The sequence below is a fragment of the Nansenia antarctica genome, assembly GCF_963989245.1.
Source record: "Nansenia antarctica genome assembly, chromosome: 13".
Taxonomy (NCBI): Eukaryota; Metazoa; Chordata; class Actinopteri; order Argentiniformes; family Microstomatidae; genus Nansenia; species Nansenia antarctica.
This window is the reverse complement of record NC_137683.1, coordinates 5,725,997-5,733,178: the sequence shown is the minus strand read 5'-3', so window position 1 is coordinate 5,733,178 and position 7,182 is coordinate 5,725,997. Positions and strand designations below refer to the sequence as shown.

Sequence of the window (7,182 nt, the reverse complement as noted above, 5' to 3'; positions counted from 1 at the left end):
AGAAACAAATGCAAAATCAAATGACTGCTCTTTAAGCATGAAAGTCTGTCAGACTCCTTTAAACACAATGAAATCAACTGACATCTCTTTAAGCACTAACTGAATGTCTGTTCTTTAAACACAATGAAATCAACTGACATCTCTTTAAGCACTGCTCTGTTCTGTAAACACTGAAATCAACTTTTCAACAAAAAGTTACAGCCTAAGCATTTATTTATGCTACAAGCTTAATCATCATCATCACTGCTCTCTTGACTGCTGTAAGTTATCACTGTCCTCAATTTCAACCATGGTAGAGGATGTTGTAGGCTATCACTTTAAATAGCTCATTATTTTGATTGTGCAACAAAGTCTTCTTTTTTTCTAATAGAATTCCCAACCATATTCCCTGGGTCAGGGGTCTAGGTGCGATAATCAAGCTGTAAAACAAACGTCTGAACGTTTGAAAGCTTCAGAGAAAAGAAACGTGAAGTTCCTTGGTGTTGTTTTTCCTTTTAGCGACGAGTCGTTCGGGACCGAATTGTCACGTGTCGGCGTGATAACCGTGCGATACGCGATAGGCGGAATGAAAGTACAAGTTACGATACTTTCCGAATGTTTTCGTGAGGGGAGTCGCCGTGGTCGTTGTGATGGCGTTACGGGGCTTGCAGTGATGCAGCAGTCAGCAGTCAGCAGGTGGATTTTGAGGAAGTAAATTCCTCTCCCAGCGCTCCCAGCTGTTGGTGCGCAAGAGCGCGTTCATGCCGCTGATCTTCCGCGCAGCCTGCATTTTGGCGACGCATGCGCACTGGCGCACCAGTTATGTGCACCCCTGCATATATATATTTTTAGAGAAAAGTACAAGGGTAAGACCCTACTGTTATTTTTGTATTGCATTGACATTTGGGAATGTTGAAATTTAAAGGGGGAGAGGTGTTATAATGTGAGCATTATAACTAGGATGTATATTGAGATGCAATATCTATGTTTTCCCACCAGGGGGAGTTATATTATTTCTAGGACTACAGAGATGAAGACAGGATGTGTTTCCGTATCCGGTATTCAGATTAGCATAACAGGTGCGCAGTGTAAGACGCACAGACATGTATGTATGACTCCATGCTCCCGTTTCTATATAAAGTACAAACCGAAAGGACATCAAGCGTCATGTGGCTTTATTACGTTTAAAGGTTACCACAGGAACCATTTAATGTCTACTTTCCAGACCCTTTAATTACAAAGAAATGCAATCAGTAATCCATAGATTATTGCATTTTTAGTCTAGATGGGCTTTCATTGAACTGGTTGGCTGTCAATTGACCCTGCACTGTTTGTGCCTCCACTGTTTCTAGATGCAGGTCCTCTTCAGCTCATGTAACCATGTATGAACCAGAGTCCACAGAGTCCCCCGGATCTGGCTGTGGTTCTCCAGCCCTGAAAATCACACAGTGGGGTCCAGCGATGGTGGCAGTGAAGCTGGAGGAAGAAGATGTAGAGGAGAATGGTGTGATGGTGAAAGAAGAAGTGGAGGAGAAGAGAGTGATGGTGAAAGAAGAAGATGGAGGTGCAGCTGTAATGCAGAAGGGTGTGATGGTGAAAGAAGAAGATGGAGGAGAAGAAATGAGGGAGGAGGGAGTGATGGTGAAACAAGAGGTCGAAGTAGAAGTGGAGATTGAAGACACGGATGGTAAGTCTTTGTTGTATAGTGGTGAGGGTCATTGCACTGCTGTAAAATCAATGCTGCCAGTGGCAAGGCAAGTTTATTTGTAGGGCTGGGTATCGCCACTGATTTCCCAAAACGATTCGATTCCGATTCACAGCTCCCGATTCGATTCGATTCACGATTCGATTCGATTCGATTCGATTCCGATTCGATTTACTCACAATATCAATTTTCCTTGAATATGAAGAGATTCTCAGAACTAATGCTATAAATGGTTCAAGGAACCCTATAACATGTAGCATTGTTAAACATATCAATGTTTACATTAAGAATTGACTCCAAAGCAGTTACATGAATGTACTTCTTATTGGAACATAAATGAACATCATTGACCAACATTTTGCGAAATCAGACACTACAAAAAGTGCTTTTTAACGTGCTTTACTGCAGCCAGTGTAAATAAAGGGGCTACATCACATATCCATCAGGACTGTCTCAAATAGCTTATTTGCATAATATATATAAATAAAAATGTGCAAAACTCAAACGAAAATAGTGCAATAGATGAGGTTATTTTGGGGAACAAAAAAACACATTGTAAACCATAATGTCCATGAAACTAAAGCCCTTCATTACTGCTTTCTCACTTTTTGGAGATTGGAAGATTTTATTCAGGAATAAACATAATTGGAAAATCAATGATTATTAAAATACTGTAGTATACAGTAACAATAAGTTAGTGGAAACACCACAAATCTACGGAACCACTTATTGAGGCATCACCCTGACGTGAAACATGGAAAAGAGGATCCGAAACAAGCCTCGCTGATAAAGTGGCAAGTGATTGTCAGGTACGAGTCCATTGCTCTGGATGTCCAGCTGTCACACGTTATGGCAACTCTCTCTGCTGGCTGGAGTGAAGTTGCGATGTCACGTTTCACCTGCGCGGACATGTCTGGGACTATCACTTCACTCAACTGTTTGCGTGTTGGTAACACGTAGCGTGGTTCTAGTACACTGACGACACTGACGACGCTGTAGTAATTTGTTGGGCACGCGGAGAATTTGATTGTAATTTGCAACCAAACGTCTTTATCAGCAAGGCTTGTTTCGGATCCGCTTTTCCATGTTTCACGTCAGGGTGATGCCTCAATAAGTGGTAGATTTGTGGTGTTTCCACTAAATTTAACCTCCACTGCGCACAGCTTGCATATGGCTTTGCTTTTGTCCTGCTCATCTCTATCGTCATAATTTTTACATCCAAAATGCACCCAGACATCTGCCTTAAAGCCTGGTCGTTGCGTAAGATATGATAAATTCTTGTAGCGCGAGATCTGGCCACGACATCTCGTTGCGGGTTGAAGAAAAAAACAAACAAACAAAAAAAACATGAAAGATCGATCTCGGGATTTATGAATCGATAATCGCTCATTCAATGAAGATCATTGTATGCCACATTTCATACAACAGGGGCAATTCAAAGTGCTTTACATCCATTATTTAAAAATACAGCAAGAGGAGCATAGCAAGAAAATATAAACGACTGAATAAAAGCAAATATAAGTGGTAAATTGATCAAACAATTTAATAAGACAATAGTTCATGGATAAAATACATTGATAGAAGTGTTTAATCATAACTGCTGCAACATGAAGGTTTTTAGCTTAGATTTAAATATTTTTAGGGTTTGCGCCTGTTTGATTTCTTCAGGGAGTTTGTTCCAGGAGCATGCAGCAGCTGGCCTTAGGGAATATAGGGTGGGAGGACATCTGATGTGAATATAGGGTGGGAGGAGATCTGATATGAATATAGGGTGGGAGGAGATCTGTTATGAATATAGGGTGGGAGGAGATCTGATATGAATATAGGGAGGGAGGAGATCTGATATGAATATAGGGAGGGAGGAGGTCTGATATGAATATAGGGAGGAGATCTGATATGAATATAGGGAGGGAGGAGATCTGATATGAATATAGGGAGGGAGGAGATCTGATATGAATATAGGGTGGGAGGAGATCTGATATGAATATAGGGAGGAGATCTGATATGAATATAGGGAGGAGATCTGATATGAATACAGGGTGAGGAGATCTGATATGAATATAGGGAGGGAGGAGATCTGATATGAATATAGGGAGGAGATCTGATATGAATATAGGGTGGGATGAGATCTGAAATGTATTTTGGTCCCAGACCATTTTCTGTGAGACTGGTAGCCAGTGTAGGGATCTCAGGATTGGTGTAATGTGTTCAAACGTATTCATTTTTGTTAGGACCCTAGCAGTTGTGTTTTGGATGAGCTGCAGCTTACGAACAGCCCCTTTAGATAGGCCTGTTAGTAGACCATTACAATAATCAAGTCTACTCGAAACAAATACATGGATGAGGTTTTTTTTCAAGGTCTTATTTGGACATGAAACCTCTCATTCTTGTTATGTTTTTCAGGTGATAGTAGGCTGATTTAGTTATCGAGTTCATGTGGCTGTTGAAGTTTAGAGTCTAGAATTACACTAAGATTTCTGACCTGTTTTTTAGTTTAGAGAGAGAATCAAGTTTTGCACTGACTTTCGATCTTTTGTCAGGTTTACCGAATACAATTATCACTGTTTTGTCCTTGTTTAATGAAGAATGGACAGACTCTCACATGTTCATTCTTCCCACGGGCAGTTCAGTTCAAACCCTGTATGTCTGATATGTTTGGAGACCATGGCGATTATTAAAAGCGGCAATGTAAAGCGTTACGAGACTAAACCCATCTTTTGAGCAGAAACATACACACTCAAATCTGAACCGAGGACAGAGAAAATACACGATACAAAGCCCAATATGATCGATCCACCAGAATTCAAACACATTCATTCACTGCCCAACAACGTGCTAATGAATGTTCCCTTAAAGTTGCTTGCGTTTTGCGTCAACATAAAATACATTTACTGACGGTCAAGGAGTGCATGAGTGGTAGCTGAAACCTTCCTTGAGGGGAAACAAAAATAAGAGTTTTGTGAAAAGATCAAGCAGATACCGATGTACCTATTTTACATTTTTTATTTATTACATTTTTAAATGTAACCTTTATTTATACAGGTAAAAAACACATTGAGCCCCAAGGGCTCATTTTCAAGTCATCCACCACAACCAAATACAATACAAAACCTGGCCTACATAGTCTAAAACTAAACTAAAACTACATAGTCTAAAACTAAAACTAGTCTAAAACAGTCTAAGATAATCTAAACTTTCCGTCAATATAGTCTAAAACTAAACTAAAACTACATAGTCTAAAACTGAAACTAGTCTAAAACAGTCTAAGATAATCTAAAACTAAAGTAAAACTACAAAACCTAAAACTAGACAGCTAAAGAGCTAGGGACAGGGAGGGGTCAGTAATGGGAAAAAGGGAGGGTCAACTTAATTGCAGTGTGGGCACTGCGACACCATACTGGGGCGCAGTATTCACTAGTTGAATAAACGAGGGCTAGGGCTGCCGTGCGCAAGGTCCTTGGGTCCTTGGGATTTGTAAATGAAAATATACCAGTGAAGGGTTCGGCGGATAGAGAGAGATGACCAGTTAACCAGAGAGTATAGCACACAGTGATGCATAAGGGGTTTACAGCCTTTATCTGTACACCTATGTACCTACAGATACCTACGTCAGCATCATCAGCCACAAGGGAAACCGAAATATTAACCCAGGACATGCTAGCAAAACAGAAGAGAAAGGGAAACGGAAGCTACACTTTATATTTAGTTTTTTAATTTATTTTTCAAAAATTAAGCACTTTATTTTAAGATGCACATTTTTCAAAAGCTCTGTTATGTATCTTTACATTTAAATGCAGCCCTTATTTTACATGAGAAAAGAACATGTATTAGTACTTATAATCTCTCCACTTCAAAGTGAAAATCTACAATATTGTTGAAATATTATTGAATTGTACTTTAATATGTATATGTACTATATGTATATATGTTACGGTACATGTGGGAATACGGTACATGTGGGAAAACTAGGGTTAGGGTTAGGTGCTACGTCGACTTGGTACATGCTGGCATGTCTAACCCTACCCCTAATCCTAACCCTAACCCAAATTCTAACCGTAGCACCCTAGCACCTAACCCTAATGCGGGGTAAACACACATAAGGATTTTTGGGCCGGTTTTGGCCCGATTTTCGGGTGTCTGAAAACGACAGAAAACGCCCGATTATCAGATGGATCTTAACATTTTCCTATAACAAAATCCTGGTGTGTGAGGTGTGTTAAGAGTCAATTTTCTTCAATTGTGCAATCAATTCTCCCGACAACCTGCTCCGGAAAATGGGCGTGGCCGGCAATCGTAAATGTGAAATGTGTTCAATACTTAGGACGAGAAAACATAGGGTTGCCAGATTGTTTGGTGAAATTAGCGGTTTTAGACTGTGGTTAGGGTGGAAAATTTAAATCACACCTGGCACCCTGCTCGCGAGTCCAATTGTGACGTGGAATGGAATGTATCCAATCAAGAAGCGAGCTGACACTAATAAATAATAGGGCACCAAAGGATGACAACGAATACGACGTAATCATGACTACCGCGAAGCTCAAAACCAGATGGACATCGGAAATGGAGGATCAACTTGTGGATTTGTGGCAGATAAACGAGTGTCTATTTAATGTGTCCTCCAAATCCTATCATAATAGGTACAACAAGGATAAGGGTTGGCGAGAAATTGCCACCGCAATGGAGTTACCAGGTATAATACAATACAAATATTATCATTACTATATCATTAATAAATTGATAATTGTAAACATTGTGTGTGTGTGTGTGTGTGTATATGTGTGTGTGTGTGTGTCTGTGCGTGCGCGCGTGTGAGAGAGGGAGAGAGAAAAGAAAGTAGCATTAATTGTTGGTGCTCATAATTGCAGTGGAAGAAGTACGTTCACGAGCGACCTCCTTAAGAACGCAGTACTCCAAAATCCTGAAAACCAGACCAAGTGGGAGTGTGGACAAGGATTTGACCACCAAATAAAGGTGGATGATGAGGTCCTTGTTCTTTCTAAAGCCACATGTCATCCAACGTGCCACGGAGAGCAGTGTAAGTGCTATATTACTGTAGTTCTTTGTTGTTGACCGTCATTGCCTTTTAATAGTTTCATTTGAGTAATCATGTTTTACACAGATATAGACAGAAGACACATGGAAATACCATCTCATCCTTTTATTACAGCTTCACACATCAGTGAGGGAGAGCCTGGCTGCAGAGGACCCTGCCAGTGACGCAGACGATGATGTGTCTGAGGTGTTGTCCGAAGGTGTCACTCCAGAGCCATCTGCAGCAAGTGCCTCTCAACCTGGACCATCTACTTCACATGCCCCCACGCCCAAAAAGAGAAAGGGAGTCCAATCGGAAGCATCTATTGAATTGGAGAAAGTACGAATCTTGGAGCAGATGTCTGTTGCTTTTCACGCCAACAGAAGCAGGCCAGTGGCAGACACTGACAGCGACACTACTTTTGGGGTGCAAGTTGCAGCAGAATTAAGGTCGATCAATAATCCTG

At 40.7% G+C, this 7,182-nt stretch overlaps 1 long non-coding RNA gene across 1 annotated transcript; it reads left to right on the top strand.

Moving 5' to 3' along the window:
* The first annotated feature begins 1,563 nt into the window (after positions 1 to 1,563).
* Positions 1,564 to 6,707, top strand: LOC308169214. The gene is made up of 3 exons (XR_013937748.1): positions 1,564 to 1,666; positions 6,322 to 6,374; positions 6,550 to 6,707. It is a non-coding gene; the product is annotated as an uncharacterized lncRNA (long non-coding RNA).
* The last annotated feature ends 475 nt before the right edge of the window (positions 6,708 to 7,182 follow it).